General features: G+C 42.8%; 1 protein-coding gene across 1 annotated transcript in view; it reads right to left on the bottom strand.

The window, feature by feature from the left end:
* The window catches only part of LOC126349718 (kinesin-like protein KIF12), a 568,557-nt gene extending 545,669 nt beyond the window's left edge, over window positions 1-22,888 (bottom strand). Inside the window, exon 1 of the mRNA XM_050002454.1 lies at window positions 22,854-22,888. The gene's annotated coding sequence lies outside the window, so the exon portion shown is untranslated. The remainder of the gene's footprint in view (window positions 1-22,853) is intronic.
* Between the last annotated feature and the right edge of the window lie 2,361 nt (window positions 22,889-25,249).

Raw genomic sequence — 25,249 nt, 5'->3', positions numbered from 1 at the left:
GTGGTTGTACGTATTGTAAATAGCCCTGTTTCCCTATATATTTATTTTCCTGAGAGTTTCGAACATGTTGAACCATTTTACGTTGTCGACAACTCCCATTAGCGTGTCTTAATTTTTCGCAAGTATTGCTTTTGTTGTCAAGTCCTGACCCACAGCTGGTCGTCTTCTTATAAATCTTCATTTTTTCCATTCTTTTGTATATCCTACAAGTAACTTAGGTGAACGAGGTTTCTCAACTAATTGTGCGACGAAATTACAGGGGTGGTAGCTACCACAGTGCTGACAAACGTTTACCACAAATCTTGCGTGTTTCGGGGCCTCATTCTGGAGGAATCGAATCTTTGTATGAATCATGCCAGGTAATATGATGCATTGCTGTACCACCAAACGCCTCACTTTTTTCATTTCCCGCTCTTCTGCAATTTCTTGAATGTAGATGGTATTGATTTCTTTTTTTTTTTTTTTTTTTTTTTGCTGTTCCATAATTATTGCCATTTGATACTGGACCACGTAACTAATGACTATTTGTCATTTCTATCTAATTATCGTATGTGAACAAGAAAGAACTTAGAGCGGAAGATTGTGTTATTAGAAGTGCAGCCATTTCTGCGACGCAGACGTCTTTTAGGCCAGTTCACTTCGTCCAACGTTTTATGGAGTTCCAGCTTATTCGCGAGATCTAAAAAGTACTCACCCACAACTACCATAATCTCTTTGATGGACTCAGATTTCTTTAGATGCAGGAACTGGTCGAAGTCATAGGGTGCCAAGCCTGGTGAAGGGGCTGTATACCCCAGAAATTCGTACTCCAAGTCCGTCAGGTTTTCTTATTGCCAAGGCACTTTCGTGTGAAGGTCGATTATCTTGTTGAAAGAATGCCTTTTATCCTTTTGCAGTGCAGTCCTCTTCTAACGTATATTTTCATGCAACTGGCTCAAAAGGTTTGCACAATATTTGCCAGTTATTATTTTGGTTTCTGCAAGGTAACTGATCAGCATTCCAGGAAACACTTGGCATATCCTTACCGGGAGACGAAACTAACTTGAAGTTTTGTTTGATTTTGAGGGGCTCTAGCTTTATGAAAGTTGTGATAAGCACTGTAACTATTATGTGACTGATGCAAACAATGAATAAGAACAACAAGCTGTTTCAGTCCTGACGTAAAAGGTGAACCGACCGTAGTGATAAATTTCAGTACAAAACTGGCCGTAGTAAACAATTTCAGTACAAAATCGGTAAAATTGTTTCAATATATCGGTAAAATTGTTTCAATATAGATCAAACATGGCCTGGAAATTAATTTTTTTGTGTTCTGTTGGTCAGTATTCAACAAATTCACGTTTTGTACAACAGTTTGTATACGTTGTTCTCTAACTTACGGGGTTTCAGAAGACGACTGTGCCAGAAGTACCGGGAATACACAAAAACAACATCAGCAGATACAGAGGGTCTCCTAGTTTTTGACTCACATTAAATATGCTCAATATGGACACCATTCGTGACGTTGCAAACGTGAATATGTGCACGCATTCCATTCAAGTTGTTAGCGCCCAGGAGGCGCAAAAGGAGCCTGCTTTCCAGATCTTTTATTTGTGTAGCCTGTCTGCAGATGCGAACTAATTCGATGCGTCAAAATAGGGAGTGGATAACTTATGTACATGTTCTGACCCGGCGCGTGTACTATTACTAGAAGCTTGAAGAGATTCCCCATCCACTCATAGGAGACATTTTACCGTATGTCTTTTACTTTTCATGCAGGCGCCTTCTGAAAACCTGGAGGTATGTATCAGTAACAATGTATAGTGTGCTTTTCCTTCTGATATGCCTAGGGCGTCGTGAATTTCCTATAAGTTTTGTCAGCCAACGGCCGATATTATACACTGCGCACTACAAATTTTGTAAGACTGTGGCGGCTTTAGCTCGTCGTTCGCGTCGACCGCCTGCAAGAGAAGTACAGCCAAGTTAAATTCAGTTAACGATGTCTTTGTTGCCGAAAATACAGAAACGGACGTTATGAAAACTTGGTCAAGTTTGGATGTTCGGTAAAAGAGGATCTTTATGATGTCACAATCTTTCAGTTCATGTGTGTAAATAAAATGCACACAACAGTACTACCTTAAAAGCACTTAAAAACCCTAAAGTTCCTTACGCCAAGCTAAGGACTCGCAATTATACAACATATAATAACTCAAGGAAAACAAAATTTCATTGATATCGTCGCCGAGGAATTCGCTCTTTCTCCTTGCACGTAAACGTAGCTAAGACTACAGAATCAAACATTTTGATTGGTATATCGCACCTTGAGTCAGAGAAGGGTAATACCTTCCCTTTCAAGACAGCGCGATTAAGAGACCTATTTGTTAGGCACTACTGAGTCACTCTTTCCGCCAGTAATGAAAAGCCTGTCTAAAATGCAGGTCATCAGGGCTTGACAGTAAAGATAATGGAAAAATATGAAATAAAGGATGTCTAATAACATCCCATGAACTCTTTTTCTATGTACGTCGAGTTACAGTGGCAGACAATTAACGACCGCATGCGCTCTCAAAAGACAAGTGACTGCGTCCAAGCCTCATAAACACGTCGCCCTCGTGCTCACAAAACCACGCCTGGACGCTGCAAGCTGTGTGAACAGGGACACAGTCGACTTGGTTCACAGCGTCATCATTGGAGAACAAACATTGTACTATGGTACTGTACCACAGGATGGACCTGATAAAGCAAAACAGTCACCCAATCCTTCGCAGTAATGCGAGATAGCAGATTACCCATACGGCTCATGGGCCACCGAAATCGACACAGAACACCTGCCTTGCTTCACTCTCGGGACGTTAACTCGGCCAGAAGTTGGAAACAGGGTGGAACAGCACAGGACTCATTTCTTCTATTGCTCCATATTGCCGGTTTTATAGCTTCAACACCATTGCATCAGTGATGAGTCGTTTTGGAATTCCAGATGGCTCTGCAGTTCCATGCTTATGGAGCTCCCTTACTGTTGTTTTGGTGCCGACAGGGTTCGCGAGTGCGACTCATAGGTCTGCAGTGAATTTTTCAGCCGCCGTCCTCATTTTTCGTTACAGTGCTGTTCAGTCACCGTCCGTCACGATCAATCCACACATAATTTCGTTCTCGTTGCGACTCAGTGGATGATGTTTTACCGCTTTGCCTGTAGGCGGTGAAAATCTTCGATACTCTGCCTCTTGAAGCATCAAACACTTCGGATACCCTGCTTAGGGAGGCACCTATCACACGAGCACCAGCAATACAGCTCCAACATAGTGCACTCACAGCTACACAGAACACCATTCTCATCCAGACTGACACTTGCAACGTATTGAGGACTCTGCACAAGTGCTGTTCGTGCTCAAACGCAGCAGGGTAACCTGAAGCATCAGAATTAATTTTTTCAGGATAAATTTTCAGTCATCAGTTAAAAATAAATTTTACTACACCCACCAAAGATGACGAGAATTAATAAGTGCTCCCGCGTATCGACAAGCACCGGCACGAATACGAAGATGGCAAGAGCAAAGAAGGCGGTGAGACGACGTCAGCCAACAGCCCTCTGACAAGGACCACACCACGACAGGAGAGCCCTCTAGCCGAAGAGAATATAAGCGCCGCTCCTGACAGCCTCGGCCGGATAGTATAGGACAGTACTAGACCCGGCCTAGAAGGGAGTGCTCCGATAGCAGTTAGTAGCGATCCATATCATACATGGACGTAGTCTACAGCGAAGCACACTACTTGTTTGCATGTTACCCATCGCTTGTGACGCCACTGTAAATTCAAAGCTAAGTATTGTCAATCTTCTTATTTGTAATAAAATCTATTAATGTGATTTGCTTGAATTGTTGTAAGCATTCCGAGAAAGCAGCATCCTTTAAGCACCCTATAAGAGATGAGTAGGCAGGATACCACTATATAAGTCAACAAAAGAGATAAACACACATATCCTCCTACTGCTTGCTTAAAACTGAAATTTTACATGTAATTGACAAGGGCTACAAAATGAAAGTTTTAGAACATTTTGAAATATATAAATATTTTCATCTAAATTCAAAAGATTTGCTGAATGATCAGCTCGCATTAAAAAACGCGCTACTTTGACTGCATAGCATTTCTTATAAAACGTGAAAATTAGCCCACCCCTTTCATATATTAGGACTATCTGTCATGTTTTCTTCAAATGTATTATATATAACTTCTTTTATATGTGTTTTTATGTATGTCCCTTGCTGCTAGCACAACAGATACACTGATATGATTCAGTTATCGGAAATTGTTAGTGTTTCAAATAATTACATACTGAAACGCCCACAAAACCCGCTGGGCAGAACAGGTGATTAGGACTGTGGAAAGGGTCAATCAAATAAGGTGTCGGTCAGGTTCACTCAGAATTGTAACTTATTGCAATTTAATAAAACCTTTAAACAAAAACGGCACGTAGCCAAACCTTTAAAACTACGAGTTTCAAAAAGACAATTATTTCACGACTGAAGGTCTCCAAACAAGAAATCTTAAAGCAACAAGATGTATCTCAAGTCAAGTGGTAAAAACATGCAGTTAAAATTGCAAATAATATAGTGCATCAGAGCCTCAAGGGAAGGGTGAATAGACAAACATAAACAAAATGCAATACAAAGGCCCACAATAAAATTTTCAAGATTTGAAAATAAATTACCATAACCTTTCAAAGGCAGAATGCGGCAATGGCATTTTTTAATTTTTTTTATAGTAAGGATTTAGCTGTCTGAAGTGCACAATTGATTTTCCAAAATTCAAAAGTACATAAAATCCAGTAAAAGCAAGAATTTTTTAACTCATTCGCTATGATAGATTATAAACAACAATTAAACGCCGGTGAGAAGAACAATAAACAAAACGTCACTCCGAAGCCTCCAAGGAGGTCGGTCTGCCCTCGTTCACTTAGGTGAGGCAGATGGTGAACCCAACTACACTTGATCCGTCGGAACCCAACCAAGGGACAGCCACCGACCGACAAAACGACTTGCTTGCCGCCAATCGTTACATGAGAACTCAAACACAAAAAGTTACGAACGTGATTATCCACAAAGAAATATGTATTAAGCTATCAAAACTACACACCATGTTAGACAGTGACAACAGGCGAGGAAAGTACGCTTCCTGAAAGTACTTTAGTGGCCAGGGCACGTAACTGGAACACTAACGGCCACAAGGCAGAAAATTCCGCTGGTGCACTTGAATTGTAGTCAACCAATACAGTTAATTGCACTGCATGGTGGCTAAATTCCAGCAATAGAAACAATCGGTGTTGCTCACAGGAAAACCTCCCCAACAGCGAACCACCGAAACGAACTACACAGCATTAATGGTCGTGGCTTGGGTAGTTGAAACCACTACTCAACTTTGATGTACTGGGTCGGTGAACGACGAAGCTCGTAGCGATCAGACCGCTCCGACATTGCGCAGGGACCGCCAGCGGACCCAGCCAACTGCACCGCGCGGAGATAACTTCCCTGGTCCGCAGCAACCGACCGACTCACTGCAGATCCCCTAGGCGGAAACTATATGCACAAAACGAAAGATGGTACAGGGTACAAATATCGATATACATTGCTGCTGCCACACCTAAAAAGAAGAAGAGCCACGACGTAACTGCAACAAGGGCGGGAAACCAAACACAGACAGCGAAGTTCACGAAAATGCATAGTTGGTAGTGAGCACGACTCACATACAATATCTAAATTTTTGAGCATATCACGGCATTATCCTTCAGTGCCTACTGTCTGCTAAACTAAGTTTCTGTGATATAGTTTTTATACTCCTCATAAATGTATAGCCAAGGTCTAAAGATTTATAATATTCTTAAGTTTGTAGGCATCGATGATAAATTAATTTGTAGAAACAGGTAAAGCATAATAACATTTTTTGCAACTGATGACTGAAAATTTATCCTGAAAAGATAATATTACAGTTGCTGAAAATTACAGCCATGAATAAAATAATCAGATTTTTTGTACGCACTTCTCGCGGTGTTCCGTAATTTTGTGCGACCTCTGTAGCGCTTCTGTAGGTTTCTCCGCAAACGATGTTGGGAGACAACGGCAGTCATGGGAAAGTCACTTACCCTTGCAATCAGCCTAGTCGGTTCCGACCATCATCCATGTAGGTGACTTAGGGAAAAACTAACCAATCACCTTCAAACATTCAAAAGCACCTCTCCCCATAACCGGAAACCAGCCATGGCGACCACAATATCGCGCAGCCCTAGCGAACTGGAGCTGACTGGAAATGGTGTCTTAGGGAGTCCATCAGTCGTTTACAAAATACTGAAGAAAACAAACACAATTTGCATATGTTTATTGCTCTCACGACCGGTTTCTGGGGGAATAAATACATATACTTGAAGTGCTACAAAATGTTTCCTTCATTTTATAAAAGAACGTTACACAACATAGGTCAACGTTAAAAAATAAACAGCAATTTGCTGTAAATACTAGTGGAGGAAGTTGCTTCGCGTTGGCTAATAATGTGTTTTCTTTACTGATCAGAGAGTAATTTCTTCGACTAGCCAAATCCAGTTTATCAAGCAGCGCACTGGACACGTGCGTAACGAGAGAGAACTTTGTTCGAGCACGCAAGACGAGGCAACATTTTAGTGGTCACGTTAGTACCGCGGCTGCTGGTAGCTGTGGGAAATCGCTACGCCATTTAGTTATAACAACTGTTCTGACAGCTATTTAGCTATCAAACGTGACGGTAGAATGGAAGCTGGTGCTCAATCGAATTAGCGACTGTCACCGCACAATGTGTAATAGAGTAGCGAACACGTCCTGACCAATGCACTGGTCCTCAAGTTCCTCCGTGGTTCGAATTACATCATTTTGAAATGGAGATTCCTCTAAAGTGGTCCCAGCAGCTCTTGACTGAAATATGTTTTAGCTTTGAGAAAGGAGGAGTTATCTTAAGAATATTTAACTGTGGAGGACAGTATTCCAAGAAGAATAGAGATAATAATAAATTATTACATTTATGTTTCATCAAACAAGCTATTGAAGACCTAATAAGCTGATCTACTTGTCTTTTTGCCTTGATATAAACTCCACTTGAATAAAGGGAATTACTCCTAAATAAGCAAGAATCTTATTTTTACATTTACGGTTAATATTATTACGAGGAAAGACTAAGAAAGAAGAAAACGCTAATATCACAAAGAAGAAACTACATTAGAAATAAGAAGAAAGATCTTACGTTTAAAATATTTTAACTTTGGAAAATAACGATTTATTCTAAGAAATAGACAAAAAAACAAAAAACGTACAGAACATGTTGTGTGTGTGTGTGTGTGTGTATGTTTGTGTGTGTGCGCGCGCGCGTGTGTGTGCCACAGCTCCTCGCAAATCACTGGACCGATTTCAACCAAACATATCTCTTACTATCGGGCAACAATTGCTGTTAGGGTAAGAACCACCTGCCTATCATTGTTCAGGAGAGATGGCGTCATAAACAATGCGACGCATAAAAAGCTGCTGCATAGCACATGGCGTTTTAATGTGTTACCTCTGTGCCATTAACTGTATAAGCAATAACTTTCGCATGCAGTATCCACAAATGCCGCTAAAGGCACCTATGAAAGTATATCGTGGTACATCACACGTTTCATGACAAATGATGACATAAACATTCAGATGCATCAAAAACTGCTGTATATTGCATTACGTCTTTTTTGTTTTATTACAGATGGTGAGAAAAAGAGTCACAACGACTGAAAGAGGGAAAGAGTGTGCAGAATACGAAATGAATTGCGCACTTCACGATGTTATAGAAAATGGAAAACCACAGAGAGGAGCTGCAAGATCGTATTGAACATCTTCTTCTATTTCAAGATATAGGTTAAAAACTGGAGACCGTTCTAAACTAAGCTTAGGAAGAAAAACTAAGTTTTCCAAAGAACAAGATGACATAGCTAAGCATGTGATTTTGTTAGCAAAGACGTTTTATGGAATATCTTTAGTGAAATGAGATGATTAGTGCATGAATATGCCAAGGCAAATAATATTAAGTATAATTTTAATAAATCATCCAAAATAGCTGGAAGGAATTGCTTCACTGCGTTTCTTACAAGCAATCCTCCAGTATGTATTCGGAAACCTGAAGCTACCAGTCTTATTAACACGAGCTCGGCTTTTAACGCAAGTGAAGCTAAACTCTTTCCCTCGAACATCACCGCTTTAATGGACATCTTTAATTTCGATACCCCTAGAATTAATAATTTTGATGAAACGGGAATATCAATGGCTCAAAATCCAGGAAAAATTTTTAGTACCCAAAGGAGCTAAACAAGTTGGCTCAGCAAGAAGCTGGGAGCGTGGGAAGAGCATTACGATGCGTTGTGCAGCGAGTGCTAGCGCCGCACATGTGCCTCCCACTTTTGTCCTGGGCTCAGGATGACCTTTGCCTTACAGGGAGGGGGAACACCAGGCTACATCTTTTGCAAGAACAGTTGAATTGTAGTGGTAACACTATCACCTCACTGCTCTCACAGGCTACAACCTATAGGTGAGACCTTTTTCAGCAGCTTGAAGGCTTTACTTAATGAAGGATATGACAAATCTATGCAGTCTATCCCCCACCGGAACATAACACCCAATAACATTTGTTCTATCTTCACGAGAATTAAAAATATTGAAAAGGGTAACTCTGGCTTCAGCAAAATAGGAATTTCCCCTCTGGACGACTTCACGCCTTTGGAACCAGAAGAAGAGGTAGCGTTCAGTTGTCGAGGATAGAGGCGCTAAAAATGATGAAAGTAATGAGACAGTTGTGCTTTGTTCTTCAAAGACAGCGACTGGTGTACTCGATGATATAGACAAAGGCCTACAAGTTCAGTCAGCAAATGGGCTACAGTTCAGAGATATTTTTCCATTTCAAGGCCATCTTAAAAGTAGTAGACCACAGCATTGCTCAATTTTCCCTCCGAGTATTAACAAAGTTGGTTTAGAAAAAGCTGAAGGGAGTGAAAAATCAAAATTAAGAAAGAAAAGAAAGTGAATTATCTTTTGAAAGTCAAATTTAAATCCTGAGGGAAAAAGCAAGTTCAGAAGTTTCCATCAAAGATAAGACCCCTGCAATCTGGCATAATGAAATATTGACGGAACATTTCTTTTGAGTCTTCCTTTGACGATGATTTAGACCCACTCTCTAGAGACAATGAGATGGATGACACTGACCCCTCCGGAGAAACTCCTGTTACAAGAGACATTGGTACATTTCCTGACAACTTTTCCCTTTGCATGCTCTGTGGACGTTGGGAAAAACAGGCAGCTGGATGGGTTCATTCAGAGTGTAATGGATGTGACACTGCTGAAAAGTATGTTTGTGACTACTTCCATTGAAATAAGCGCTAAATGTGAACAGAGAGAAGTTGAGTCCATTATGTTACAATGTTATTCTACCAGTAAAAGGGTTTTGGATTTTTTTTTCTCTCTGTCGGAACTTTAATAAGTTGTGCAATTTACATTTTTGAATTGTAAATAAATTCTAGTGTTCTAATTCTTTTAGTTGTGTTATATTTACAGAATTTTTGCCATTTTATGTGCTATATTGTATTATTCCTTACACTACACAGTATTTTTGTGAAACACCTCTAGAAATGTAAAAATGATTAAAGGACCAAATATGGAACAGTGAAAGTGTAGGGAATGATTGCTTGACACAATAAGTTGTTCAACATTTCAGTTGAGTTTGAAAAATAAGAAAAAATTTAAAAATAATTTAAAGTGGCATAAGTGCACTCTATTCTCAACATACCTTGCGGACAATTTCCACCTATGCTGCTGAATGTACGTACAAAATTATATTACATAGATTAGGAGATATGACGTCATAAACTCTGAGATACTTGTAAAACTGCCGCATCTTGCATTACGTTTACACTTATGGCTTCTTTGCTGCTAAATTTTCCGCAACATACGTCGTGAACGGTAGCCACAACACCCGCTGAATGTACCTACACAAATACACTCCTGGAAATTGAAATAAGAACACCGTGAATTCATTGTCCCAGGAAGGGGAAACTTTATTGACACATTCCTGGGGTCAGATACATCACATGATCACACTGACAGAACCACAGGCACATAGACACAGGCAACAGAGCATGCACAATGTCGGCACTAGTACAGTGTATCTCCACCTTTCGCAGCAATGCAGGCTGCTATTCTCCCATGGAGACGATCGTAGAAATGCTGGATGTAGTCCTGTGGAACGGCTTGCCATGCCATTTCCACCTGGCGCCTCAGTTGGACCAGCGTTCGTGCTGGACGTGCAGACCGCGTGAGACGACGCTTCATCCAGTCCCAAACATGCTCAATGGGGGACAGGTCCGGAGATCTTGCTGGCCAGGGTAGTTGACTTACACCTTCTAGAGCACGTTGGGTGGCACGGGATACATGCGGACGTGCATTGTCCTGTTGGAACAACAAGTTCCCTTGCCGGTCTAGGAATGGTAGAACGATGGGTTCGATGACGGTTTGGATGTACCGTGCACTATTCAGTGTCCCCTCGACGATCACCAGAGGTGTACGGCTAGTGTAGGAGATCGCTCCCCACACCATGATGCTGGGTGTTGGCCCTGTGAGCCTCGGTCGTATGCAGTCCTGATTGTGGCGCTCACCTGCACGGCGCCAAAGACGCATACGACCATCATTGGCACCAAGGCAGAAGCGACTCTCATCGCTGAAGACGACACGTCTCCATTCGTCCCTCCATTCACGCCTGTCGCGACACCACTGGAGGCGGGCTGCACGATGTTGGGGCGTGATCGGAAGTCGGCCTAACGGTGTGCGGGACCGTAGCCCAGCTTCATGGAGACGATTGCGAATGGTCCTCGCCGATACCCCAGGAGCAACAGTGTCCCTAATTTGCTGGGAAGTGGCGGTGCGGTCCCCTACGACACTGCGTAGGATCCTACGCTCTTGGCGTGCATCCGTGCGTCGCTGCGGTCAGAACCCAGGTCGACGGGCACGTGCACCTTCCGCCGACCACTGGCGACAACATCGATGTACTGTGGAGACCTCACGCCCCACGTGTTGAGCAATTCGGCGGTACGTCCACCCGGCCTCCCGCATGCCCACTATACGCCCTCGCTCAAAGTCCGTCAACTGCACATACGGTTCACGTCCACGCTGTCGCGGCATGCTACCAGTGTTAAAGACTGCGATGGAGCTCCGTATGCCACGGCAAACTGGCTGACACTGACGGCGGCGGTGCACACATGCTGCGCAGCTAGCGCCAATCGACGGCCAACACCGCGGTTCCTGGTGTGTCCGCTGTGCCGTGCGTGTGATCATTGCTTGTACAGCCCTCTCGCAGTGTCCGGAGCAAGTATGGTGGGTCTGACACACCGGTGTCAATGTGTTTTTTTTTTCCATTTCTAGGAGTGTATGTAGGACACATAGCTCAAGAGGTATGATGCCGTAAAGATAGGTGGAAAAATGTCGCATAGTGCAAGGAGTTTTGATAGGTTTATTTTGCACTGCTAACACAGTCGAGTCATCTTAAGGGAATCCCTGACACCTGGCAGCGCTTTTGGCAGCTTTCAACTGCGAAGCACAAACGGTTGTAGACGATAACGATGGCCATCAAAAACACCATGAAGAGCCGTTGACGTTTACAAAATGGCGTTGTAGACACGCGAAGCAACGGCGCCCAGCGTACAGAAACTGTCCGGGATCATGTCTCTTAATTCGAATACTGTTCTTTCGTACATTTGTACATTATGTATATTTCTTTACACGACGGTTTCATCATTTTAAAGATGTCACGAATACATGCAAATGAAATTTTTTCCATACTTCACTACAAATAAGTTCATTTTTTGTTTCCATTTCTAATAGAAAACCGGCAAAATGAGTACTCGGGCAGTGCCAAAATGTCTGACTCCCATCCAGAGGACCCAGGTTCGATTCCCGGTGCACATTTGTGGCAGCGGGCAGTAACACTTGCAATGTGTGGTAGGCAGCTTCCATGAACTTTATAATTCAGTTTCCTGCACAGTAAGAGGAATAGTTCGGATTCTTTTCAGTTTCTGCACCTTCCACCTTCTTTTGGTGAACAACGAGATACGATGAACTGAGTTGTGGACATTAAAGCTATACAGAGCTACAAAATTCTAATATGTCATTAAAAGCATGTGCTTCAAAAATATTAAAACCTAGCGGCGCAACGTTACGAAGAAAATAATGATCGGATAGGCAGGTTTACAAGCGTACCCACATTTCTACCAGGACTTCGTAGCGCAGCGTAACAGTAAGGAGCGGGAAGATCGTATTTACTCTTTTAATTCAGCGCTGTCCGAAAAACAGATAAGTTACATTAAGTGCTCCGCTTTTTCGCTCCACATAAAATAGCGTGGCCAAGCTGCATTCACTTTCTTATAAGTTCCTGTAACAGAGTAATAGAGCTATACTTCCGGTTCCGTAACATTACTCAGTTCATTTGTAAATATCTTCCATGCCAGTATATAAGACGGAGCACGAGCGACTAAATATGGCTAAATCAACCACATGATACATCACTAGTTTTAAAAATACAGGATGTAACAAAAATATACCGCACGAATTACAGGACACATTCCTCACATGCAGACGAAGAACTTTTGCTATATGAACATGGGTCTGGAAACGCTTTGTTTCCATGTTACGCCTCAGTTTCTCCAACGAGTTTCAGCGGGATCAGATTGTAAATTTTCACAATCGGCATGTATGGGCAGCCGTCAATTCTCACGCAGCTGTTTTAAAGCAAGTCATCAAAGATTTTCTGTCAATGTTTGGGCCGTTATTGTTCGTAACAGGTAGAGTCTCACCATCTTCCACCCAGATTCAACGGACAAAGTTATCAAAATTGAGAAGGGCATGTTCTACCTAATCTGTCAGCAGTCGTGCCTTTAGCTGTGCTACAAAACTAATACTTCATGCATAATGGAGCACCACCACATTTTAGTGTTAATGTCCGTGGGCTTCTAAATAACAGATTCTGTGACAGATGGGTAGGTAGGTAGAGATGGACCAATTTCTAGGCATCGACGCTCTCTAGACCTAAATCAAATGGGCTTTTGTTTCTGGAGGCATTTGAAATCCGTTGTGTATGGACCCTCAGCACAAGATGTTCAGAGTCTCCGTGCTCGCATTATGAAAGGCTGCGAAACCATACTCAATACTCCAGGGATAGATCAGCGTATCCCAGATATGCTAAGAGGGCGGGTTTATGCATGTATCAGTGTCCACGGGGGCCACATTGAACATTTCCAGTGAGCAAGAGTTTATGTCAGTTGCTGGTGTTTTATGTCATACCTTGCATACAGAAATGTATGTACCATTAAATTCTGAAACTGAAGAGTTAACAACAGCTTCCATCAGCCTTCAATATATAAAGGCTTGACAAAAATGTGCAAAAACAGCGATAAATGCATTCTTGAACACAAATGTAGATGCTAGCCGTGCCTGGAGGTTGTGTTGCTGTATCTGACCACGAACGGCACCCGCGCAATTTCCTCAACACATTGCAAGAGTCAGTGGTAGTCAGAGCAGTGTTGTGTGTGGCTGTGAGTGCATTTTGTTGGAGCTAAGTGAATTCGAACGTGACCAAAGTGTCGGTACTCATATGGTAGGTGCTTCCGTAACCATGTAGACTAAGTGTTTGGTGCTTCAGTATGCGCTGTGTGGAAGATTTATACCGCATGCAGAGAAACCGGGAAAACATCATCCGCTAAGTAACAAAGCGGAGCAAAGTGCGAGTTGAGCGATCGTGACAGACGGTTCTTGAACAGGATTGTGACAAAGTTTAAGAACATGGCCGGCCGGTGTGGCCGAATGGTTCTAGGCGCTTCAGTCTGGAACCGCGCGACTGCTACGGTCGCAGGTTCTAATCCTCCTGGGGCATGGATGTGTGTGATGTCCTTAGGTTAGTTAGGTTTAAGTAGTTCTAAGTTCTAGGGGACTAATGACCTCAGATGTTAAGTACCATAGTGCTCAGAGCCATTTGAACCATTTGATGGCAGTTCAAAATATCACTGCAGGTCTAAATGTCGCACTCGTGAATGCTGTTAGAGTCGAAACAGCTCCAAGGGAGCTCCAGAAGCAGGGAATCGCAGAGCAAGCTGGAATTCTAAAACCTCGCACCAGTTCAAATGGTTCAAATGGCTCTGAGCACTATGGGACTTAACTACTGAGGTCATCAGTCCTCTAGAACTTAGAACTACTTAAACCTAACTAACCTAAGGACAGCACACACGTCAATGACCCAGGCAGGATTACAATATGTGACCGTAGCGGTCGCGCGGTTCCAGACTGTAGCGCCTAGAACCGCTCGGCCATCCCGGCCGACCTCGCATCAGTGATGCAAATGTCCGTAAGAAGAAAACGTGGTGCCGAAGTCATAAAACTTGTGCTATGGAACAATGGAAGAAAGTAATTTGGTCGGACGAATCTTGTTTCACACTCTTTCCGTGTTCTGGCAGAGTTTGCGTCCCAAGACTGAAACATGGCGGTTATTGGCTGATGATTTGGGCAGCCATATTGTGGTATTTCATGGGGTCTATGGTTGCTCTACACTGTCGCATTACTGTGAAGGATTATCTGCATCTACATGGATACTCTGAAAATCAGATTTAAGTGCCTGGCAGAAGGTTCATCGAGACACCTTCACCTTTTATTCCAATGTCGTAAAGCGAGCGGTAAAAACGAGCACCTATATCTTTCCGTGCGAGCTCTGATTTCCCTTTTTTATTATGGTTATCGTTTCTCACTATGTAGGTCGGCGTCAACAAAACATTTTCGCATTCGGACGAGAAAATCGGTGGTTGTAATTTCGTGAGAAGATTCTGTCACAACGAAAAACGCTTTTGTTTTAATTATTTCCACCCCAAACCCTATATTATTTCAGTGACACTCTCTGCCCTATTTCACGATAATGCAAAACGTGCTGCCCTTCTTTGAGCTTTCTCGACGCACTCCGCCAATCCCTTCTGGTAAAGATTCCACACCGGCGCAGCATTATCCTAAAAGAGGACACACAAACGCAGTATAGGCAGTCACTTTAGTAGATCTGTTACATTATGTGAGTGTCCTGCCAATAAATCGCAGTCTTTGGTTAGCCTTCCTCACAACATTTTCTACGCGTTCCTTCCAATGTAAGTTGTTCGTAACTGCAATTTCTACGTATTTAGTTCAGTTTACGGTCTTTAGATTATGTGACGTAGTTTGGTGATCATATCCACCCTGTGGCACAGTGCTTCTTCTCGAAAGGTGACGCTTTGTTCCAAGACGACAGGGCCCTTGTTCGTACAGCTGGCATCGCCCAGTGTTGGTTTTGTGAGCACGAAGATGAAATGACGCATGGCCCCTGGCCGCCGCCGTCAGCAGATCTGAACATTACCGAACCTTTGTGGTCTACTTCGGAGAGCGGTGTGCGTCATAGCTATCCACCACCGTCGTCGTTAGATGAACTTGCCACTATTTTGCAGTAATAATAGTGTAAGACTCCCTTGAAAACCACACACGACCCGTAGTTATCCATCCTGAGACGACTACCATTTCCTACACCGTATTAGGCACAGCAACATCTTGTGTTTTTTGTGTTTTATTTTTTTGTCCAAGCCTTGTATTGTACAGCACTTAACCTTTAAACTAAAATTATTTATACATGCTACAACAACGTCAGCCTCATATGTCTCAACAACAAACACAGCAGAAAATGCTGATCACTGCTTACGGTAGTCTGTAACGCACATTCCTTCATGTGAATCTAAAATCGGTCACTAGGTTGAAACACCAATTAGGAAACATCATGTGTTCCTAGGGATGCTATCCTCAAAGTTGAAGAGTCTCAGGACGATATGTGTTTGTCCCTTAAGCAAGTCAAAAAAGATTAATTTATTATTTAAAATGCTACACTAGTGGTAAATTGTTTATATTCATTTGCGAGAGATTATAGAAATAAGGTGTACTAGAATAACCGTGTGCATAAAACAAAAAGTACATTACACCAGCGTTTTTCTTTTCATAATATGCATATACTTCTATAGTAGTTCGTGGACGACAATAGCCGTACATAAGGAATTTGTAACGTAAAATCTTCGCCAAAATGAATTCATGACGGAAGTTAATGTTATAAAAATAATACCACAGCCCGAAAAAATTGAATCCCGTGGCTTAAGAAGATGGTAGTAGGAACGGAACAGTAACGAAGCTAACACGCCATGACAACATGCATCACGCGTACAGTGTGTGTGTGTGTGGCTTATGGGCGTTCAACGTCGAGGCTGTCGGCATCACGTCACGGCGACACATGCACCACAAACTGTCCCACCACCAGGTGAACCTGGCCAGTCGCCGAAATAAATTTGTAGTCTCAACATCAGTCGCTGGGCCAAACAACAGCCTTACCGCAGTACAAAATTGTTACTTGTACCATGTAGCGAAGCAAACTTGTAAATACTCACGAACTGGGCCACAGAACCAGAAACAGTGCTTAAAATCGTAGCTTTCCCATCAAAACTCCACATCATGAAATTAAATGTCACGAGACACTCGCTTATTGATCGGTACTTTTTTTCCAATAAAGGTAATTACAAGTAAGGACAGAAACAGGCTGTACAACGCCTTTACTGCAATTGATGTATTAATTTACTTCCGTTAAGCACATTGAAAACTTGCCACCATGGATTTTCTGTCTGCTATTTAATTTTGCAGAGCATCTCACTGACACGTACACTATAAAGTGCCGGCGTGGTACCAATGATTTAACTCTAATATCAAACCAAATCAACCAGCTTTTGATAAATTTTGTAAATTTCGGAAGGTCCGAAACAGCATCATAGACGAACCTGTTTTCTGTATTGTATCTAACACATAACACACACACACATACACACACACATACACACACACACACACACACACACTCTTCATAACTCATACGCCCTTCGGGCCACGAGCATGGGACGAAGCACTATCACAACTATACAAATAATCAGTAAGTCTTGTACAATCTACAGCTGTTCATGCGAATAATGAATGACAAAAGTCTGCAGCATGCCTCACAACTGCTGAAGAAAGGAAGAAACATTTAACGTGCCATCGATCACGAGAATAGATTTATTTCACAATCTAGCACTAATCACTAATATCTAAGCTTGCCATACAGTATTTCGGCAGACAAACCCCGTATTTCGCAACTATTACCCTTTAACTACCATTTAGTGTGAAATCAGCAAACTCCTACTTATTTAGAGAATCGAACTCCCATGAATAAAACAGCTTGAAATGTCCGATTACTTGACAAATGAGTTAATGTGTTGAATATTTGGGGTTAGCATATAAGCGAGAAAAATTTAGAAAAGGTTTAAAATTATGTTTAAAGGCCGTTGGAAACTGCTAAGTGCCTTCATTATAAAACACTGAGCGAGTATAATCTTCGTAATTTGCGCTTTGGTTTCAGCAAAAGGTAGATCTTCTCGCATCTCAGTTTTATGATGTCAAGTCTCCGGAGCTGTGTGTCGTAAAACTACATAATGTTACCGGGAAATTAAGTAGCATATGTGTATACTGTCCGCAATATGTGATGCGATAGAGCTAGTAGCAGAGAAGTTAACAGATTAAGCTGGTGCTGAAGCTTTACTGCTTGAACAGCGAAAATGTAGTAAGCCAGAAGCCCTTTCTTTCTTACCTTTCTTATCATTTAATGGGTGGGTGTCACCGAGAAAATATTTCATGACGGGTTGACATTATGTGTAAAATTTGTCGCTAAGCACTCTCATTCTCAAATACGGGACGAATATAGTAAGGTTAATTTGTAAGCCCTGAGTGACGCTGATTCAAGATACGAGGGTTGGAACTTAAATAGTGGCAACTATTTATTCACAATCGATACAAAAGAGTTACATGTTTGCACCTGTTACTGTCCTTCAAAGTAAACACCAGCGTTGTGTAGAACCTGTTGCGAGCGATGTGGAAGGCGTAGTATATACTGTTAGCAGAGCCTGTTCTGTTCATAGTGCGAATGGAGCGGTCTACTGCCTGTCGAATCCAGAGAGTTATGAAGCGAATGCCACGAATCAGGTGTTCCCCAGGGAAGCGTCCTGGGACCTCTGCTGTTCCTGATCTATATAAATGACCTGGGTGACAATCTGAGCAGTTCTCTTAGATTGTTCGCAGATGATGCTGTAATTTACCGTCTAGTAAGGTCATCCGAAGACCAGTATTAGTTGCAAAGCGATTTAGAAAAGATAGCTGAATGGTGTGTCAGGTGGCAGTTGACGCTAAATAACGAAAAGTGTGAGATGATCCACATGAGTTCCAAAAGAAATCCGTTGGAATTCAATTACTCGATAAATAGTACAATTCTCAAGGCTGTCAATTAAACTAAGTACCTGGGTGTTAAAATTACGAACAACTTCAGCATTTGGAGCATTTGGAGCATTACCTGCGACCAGCTTTGCGAAAGAAGCGGCGACACTTTCTCGGCAACCCACCCATTAATCATTTTGCACGAAAATGAGCGGGCGCATACAGCGCAAGCTGTGGCTACTCTATTCGGTCGATGGGACTGGTAAGTACTGTACCATCGACCATACTCTCAGGACTTAATTTCTTATGACTTTGATCTGATTCCGAAAAAGAAGGAACCACTTCGTGGCATTCGCTTCAGATCAGTTCCAGAGATTCGACAGGCAGTAGACCGCTCCATTCGCGCCATCAAAAAAATGGTTCAAATGGCTCTGAGTACTATGGGACTTAACATCTGAGGTCATCCGTCCCCTAGAACTTATAATTACTTAAACCTAACGAACCTGAGAACATCACACATATCCATGCCCGAGGCAGGATTCGAACCTACGACCGTAGCGGTCGCGCTGTTCCAGACTGAAGCGCCTAGAACCGATCGGCCACCACGGCCGGCTCGCACCATCAACAGAAGAGGCCCTGCCAACCGTATACTACGCCTCCCACATCGCTGGCAACGTGCTCTATACAACGCTGGTGACTACTTTGAAGGACAGTAACAAGTGCAAACATGTGACTCTGTTGTATCGGTTGTGAATAAATAGTTACCACTATATAAGTTCCAACCCTCGTATGTAAATTGTAAATATAACTGATTTTGTTAAACATTTAACATGAGATTGTACCTCGTAATGAGTAGATTATTAAAGTATTTAAAATTTTTAAATTTCGTAAATAATTATATTAAATACCGAAAGCAAAATTTTCTGCTGCTCCTGGAAGCCGATAGGTAGGAAGCTGCAACTGGAATTGTGACCCATGAAGCGGGTTGGCTGTTTACTAAAAGAGCAACACTTATCTGTTACAGTCCTAGAAATATGTCTCTTAATGTTATCGAAGTCTGCTGTCGGCCTGCTTGCTACGGACCCCAAACAACAAAGCAGTACTATTCCCAGACAGGTCACACTTGACACGCTCTGTACTGCCAACAAGTTTACGTTTTTCGTTAACTATCCCTGCAACTGTTTAACTTGTTCGCTCAAATTCATACTATAATACCCTAACTGAATACACTGAGGTGGCAAAAATGATTGGATACTTCCTAATGTAGTGTCGGACCTCCTTCTGCCCGGCTTAGTGCAGCAATTCGACTTGGCACGGACTCAACAAGTCGTTGAAAGTCCCCTGCAGAAATATATAGCCATGTTGCCGTCCACAATTGCGCAAGTGTTGCCATGCAAGGTTCTGAGCACGAACTGACCTCTCGATTATGTCCCAGCCGGCCGGAGTGGCCGTGCGGTTAAAGGCGCTACAGTCTGGAACCGAGCGACCGCTGCGGTCGCAGGTTGGAATCCTGCCTCGGGCATGGATGTGTGTGATGTCCTTAGGTTAGTTAGGTTTAATTAGCTCTAAGTTCTAGGCGACTGATGACCTCAGCAGTTGAGTCACATAGTGCTCAGAGCCATTTGAACCATTTTTGATTATGTCCCATAAATGTTCGATGAGATTCATGTCAGACGATGAAGGTGGTCAATTCATTCGCTCAAACTGTCCAGAATGTTCTTCAAGCCAGTCGCGAGCAATTGTGGTCGGGTCACATGTTTGGGAACATGAAGTCCATGAATAGCTGCAAATCGTCTCCAAGTAGCTGAAAATAAGCATTTCCAGTCAGTGCTAGGTTCAGTTGGACCAGAGGACCCAGTCCATTCAAAGTAAACGCAGCCCACACCATTATGGAGCCACCACCGTCTTGCACAGTGCCTTTTTGACAACTTGGGTCCATGGCTTCGTGGGGTCTGCACCACACTCGAACCATACCATCAGCTCTTACCAATTGAAATCGGGACTCATCTCACCAACCCACTATTTTCTAGTTGTCTAGGGTCCAAAGGATACGGTCATGAGCCCAGGAGAGGCGCTGCAGGCGATGTCGTACTGTCAGCAAAGACACTCACATCGGTCGTCTGCTTTCATAGCCGTGAACGCCAGATTTCACCGCACTGGCCTAACGGTTACGTTTGTCGTACATCCCACAGTAATTTCTGCCGTTATTTCGTGCAGTCATGCACTGAAAACTATAGGCAAAACACGTCTACTCTCGGTCGTTCAGTGAAGGCCGTCGGCCACTGTGTTGTCCGTGATGAGGTAACGCCTCAAATTTGGTATTCTCCGCACACTCTTGACACCGCGGATCTCGGAATAGTGAATTTGCTAACGATTTCCGAAATGGAATGTTCCATGCATCTAGCTACGACTACTATTGCGCGTTCAAAGTCTGTTAATTCCCATCGAGAGTCCGTAATCACGTCGGAGCGTCCGTAACCACGTCGGACATCTTTTCACAAGAATCACCTGAGTATAAATGACCGCTCCGCCAATGCACTGCTCTTTCATACCTCGTCTACGCGATACTACCGTCATCTGTATACGTACATGTCGGCATCCCATGACTCGTCATCTCTCTATATTATCTTTCTCATTGTGTGCAAAACGATATCTCATGATTACAACAATTAGCTCACCATTCTTGTTGCCAAAGAACTTTTCTCAGACAAATTGTTACTGTGGCTAAGAAGCTTATCGTAAGGGCATCACAAACATGAGCTTCAGTATCTGTTACTTGATTGTTTTCTCCATCGGCTAATATTGTGCAAATGCCGTGATAATAATGACAGCAAACACTAGAAGTCTCTACCAGATTCTTTAGAGGTAATTAATTATTTCACTCCGTGCGAGAATATTTGGAGGAGTGATTGATTCTGACATTAGAGATCTCTCTTCGAAATTCTGTTGGGCACACAGATGTAACTTGTCACGTAGAACGAAGTCTGCTCGAGTGTGAGCTTCCACAACTGTAATATACATTGTGTGTTCACTTATAAAGAACGTACACTCCACAACACAATGCATGTAAAATCTACTAAAAGTCGCGCTGCAGAACTTTCAAAAACGATGCTGTCTTGTATGGAACGACCATAAGCTGTTAATTTTATTTCTTGTTTTTAGTATTCTGTAACAACGAAAACTTGAAAAGTTCTGCCAGGTTGAAACTTAGTTCTAGAATAATAAAAATTTAAAATATAAAGTTAGTGGCTTTTGGTGGGTTTTCATAACAAAAAACAATGTAGGTAATTTTTCCATTATATATTTACACTTTTATTTAAATAGCATCTTCATTGGTCTATGTGAAATACTCCACGATTTTTATTTTACCTCATCTTTTCAAAACTTTGAATACGGATTGAGAAAAGGTCACATTTCTTACGTATAATATGATCCTATGGTTCAGCAAATTTTCTTTTTATATGGCGGGACTGCTTTCCAAGTAACCGGTTCAAAGTTATGACTGCAGTTTCACGCGTTTTCTCATGACAAACAATAGAATTAGTGGACTGAATAAGTGGTTAGACGCATGCTAAAAAAAACAGCGCACAGTAAGTAAAACTGGTGGTAACACAGAAATTAACAATTTCATAGCGGAAATTCTACAAAGTTTAACGCCAAATTGCTTTTCAACCTGTAGGCACAATGACGAACATAAATTAAAACTATATACTTCTTACAACATAAAAAAATCCTTTCTTCAAAAATCTTTCGACTGTCTAGCTCGCATACATAAACAGGCACTAAATATTATGACTAGTTTCAGCTGTCAGTGCAGCTTTCCTCAGATGACGCTCGAATGGAGATGCAAGTTGAACAAAAACTGGGCGTACCATTACTTACCACGTCATACCATAACTCGCAGTTGTATTAAAAGCAAGTGCAATGGAAATTTTTAAGTAGTCAGTGCAACAGAAATGGGATTCGTGCCTCACCATGGGTAGCAAAATGGTAGTGAAATGGAAAACATTAAACGTCATCATTACACCATGGAACTCGTCGAAAGGAAAATTATACTTTTGTGGGTCCAGTAAAACTAACAAGTGTGTCCCTCATTCAGAGCCAGGATATGAAGATATTTTAAATTTTAAGAAATTACTCTTTCTCCTGCCTGGAACTGCATAATTGTCAGGACATGCAAAAAGAAAGTTAACCGTGAGTACTCCTTCAATTTATGTAGAAGTCATGAGCCAAACTGGGTCAAAATTAGAAATAATCCTTTACAAATGCAAAACTGGGGTAGAATTTTGGTCAGATCGCTCAAAATTCTTCTTAAATACGAGGCGAAACACGTGCGGCTTAAACATTTTTCCACATTTGTACAAAACAAAAGGTATTTTGCTTATTATTGGCAGCTAATGATTATAACTGTAAAGCAAGACCGATAGAGCTTTCAAGCGTTCCGAAGAATAGCGTCTAGTGTTGTGGCGCGAAACGCTGAGCGGCGATCCACGGGCTGGAGCGGCGCGGCGCGGCACCCACCTGTGTGAGCGCCTGGCTGGGGCGCAGCGACGCCGGGACTGCGGCGCTGGGCGTCGCGTGGCCGGCGGCGCCGCTTCCCCCTCCCTGACTCTCCTCACCCCTCCCCCTCCCCCTCCCCCTTAGCACGCTGACCCACACAAGCACGGTCGCCATTGGCGCGCGCCGATCGCCCGCCCCGTCACGTCCGCTGCTCCCTTCTGGAAACGCCGACAAGCGTCGCCTTCCCACTGCTTTGGATTTTTGCACCTGCAGCACAAAACGTGGCCAAGGTTGACAATACAATGACGAGCCGAAACATTATGACCGCCTGCTAATTCCAAAGGTCTTAGTCCACCTTTGGAATCCAGTACAACAGCAGTTCTCCGTGGCAAGGATTTGACAAGCCCTTGGTAGGTTTCCAGAGCCATGTGGAAGATTACCGTCTAACCTCCTTGCCTAGGGACGCCAGATGAAAGTTCATGTCGCCAAGCCATGAATGAAAATTGCGCAACGGATAACTGGGGAGGGGAGCTTGAGATTGACGGAGGACATCGAAAGGGTGCAAGAAGGGGCAGCTCGTTTTGTATTATCACGTAATAGGGGAGAGAGTGTGGCATATATGATACGCGAATTGGGATGGAAGTCATTAAAGCAAAGACGTTTTTCGTCGAGGCGAGATCTATTTACGACATTTCAGTCCACAACTTTCTCTTCCGAATGCGAAAATATTTTGTTGAGCCCAACTTACATAGGTAGGAATGATCACCAAAATAAAATAAGAGAAATCAGAGCTCGAACAGAAAGGTTTAGGTGTTCGTTTTTCCCGTTCGCTGTTCGGGAGTGGAATGGTAGAGAGATATTATGATTATGGTTCGATGAACCCTCTGCCAAGAACTGAAATGTGAATTGCAGAGTAGTCATGTAGATGTAAATGTAGATGAGAGCGCTTCCTAGTGAGCGTCCCCTTTCTATACGATACTAGACAAGGGGCTGGAGGGCTCACACGCTGATGTGTGGGTCCCTGCATTCTATATCTTCTATTTTTAAATGAATTCCTTTAACTGGATTCCTATGTGATTTTTTAAGGTATGTTAAAGATTGATGACAACTGATTTGTGATGTCACCGCCAGACACCACACTTGCTAGGTGGTGGCCTTTAAATCGGCCGCGGTCCGTTAGTATACGTCGGACACGCGTGTCGACACTGTCAGTGACTGCAGACCGAGCGCCGCCACACGGCAGGTCTAGTCTAGAGAGACTCCCTAGCACTCGCCCCAGTTCTACAGCCGACTTTGCTAGCGATGGTTCACTGTCTACATACGCAGAGACGACAGTTTAGCATAGCCTTCAGGTACGTCATTTGCTACGATCTAGCAAGGCGCCATATCTTCAATAATGTATTCTGGACAGATAATATTGTGACTCACGTACCGTCAAGAGCGACGTTCATCATTAATGGATTAATGTGAAGTATCAAACTAATTACGTCCGCTTTCTGAATTCTAATTCCTTGTCATGTTCCAGACCTCACGCCAGCCTGCGTGAGCTAAAGGCGTGCATTTCGGCCTCCTCTAGTAACACGGTGTTGGCTCTTCTGCCAACACAACATGATTACTTATTTATTTTAAACATTATCACTCGATTTTACAGCGATTGCAGCAATTGTTCCAGTTTACAAATATTACAATTTTACAACTTACAGCTCGGGTACATTATATACTAAACTGCATGCACATTTCTACGGGCAAGAAGGAATTGCGTTGGCCAAATGTATACCACCAAAGTCTCCCAATATTTTACATGGGACATCCACTACGTGAGGAGGATAACGGGCAAACTGGGGACCAAATACATTAACACAGGGGGTCAAATTTCCGGAATTAAACGAGAACAATCATTTCCTTACGCAATCCAAAGCTGGAAATAAAAGAGTCATCATCATCATCATCATCATCATCATCATCATCATCATTTAAGACTGATTATGCCTTTCAGCGTTCAGTCTGGAGCATAGCCCCCTTATAAAATTCCTCCACGCTCCCCTATTCAGTGCTAACATTGGTGCCTCTTCTGATGTTAAACCTATTACTTCAAAATCATTCTTAACCGAATCCAGGTACCTTCTCCTTGGTCTGCCCCGACTCCTCCTACCCTCTACTGCTGAACCCATGAGTCTCTTGGGTAACCTTGCTTCTCCCATGCGTGTAACATGACCCCACCATCTAAGCCTGTTCGCCCTGACTGCTACATCTATTGAGTTCATTCCCAGTTTTTCTTTGATTTCCTCATTATGGACACCCTCCTGCCATTGCTCCCATCTACTAGTACCTGCAATCATCCTAGCTACTTTCATATCCGCAACCTCAATCTTGTTGATAAGGTAACCTGAATCCACCCAGCTTTTGCTCCCATACAA

This window comes from Schistocerca gregaria, chromosome 1, assembly GCF_023897955.1.
Source record: "Schistocerca gregaria isolate iqSchGreg1 chromosome 1, iqSchGreg1.2, whole genome shotgun sequence".
Classification (NCBI taxonomy): domain Eukaryota; kingdom Metazoa; phylum Arthropoda; class Insecta; order Orthoptera; family Acrididae; genus Schistocerca; species Schistocerca gregaria.
This window is presented reverse-complemented; position numbering and strand designations above follow the sequence as displayed.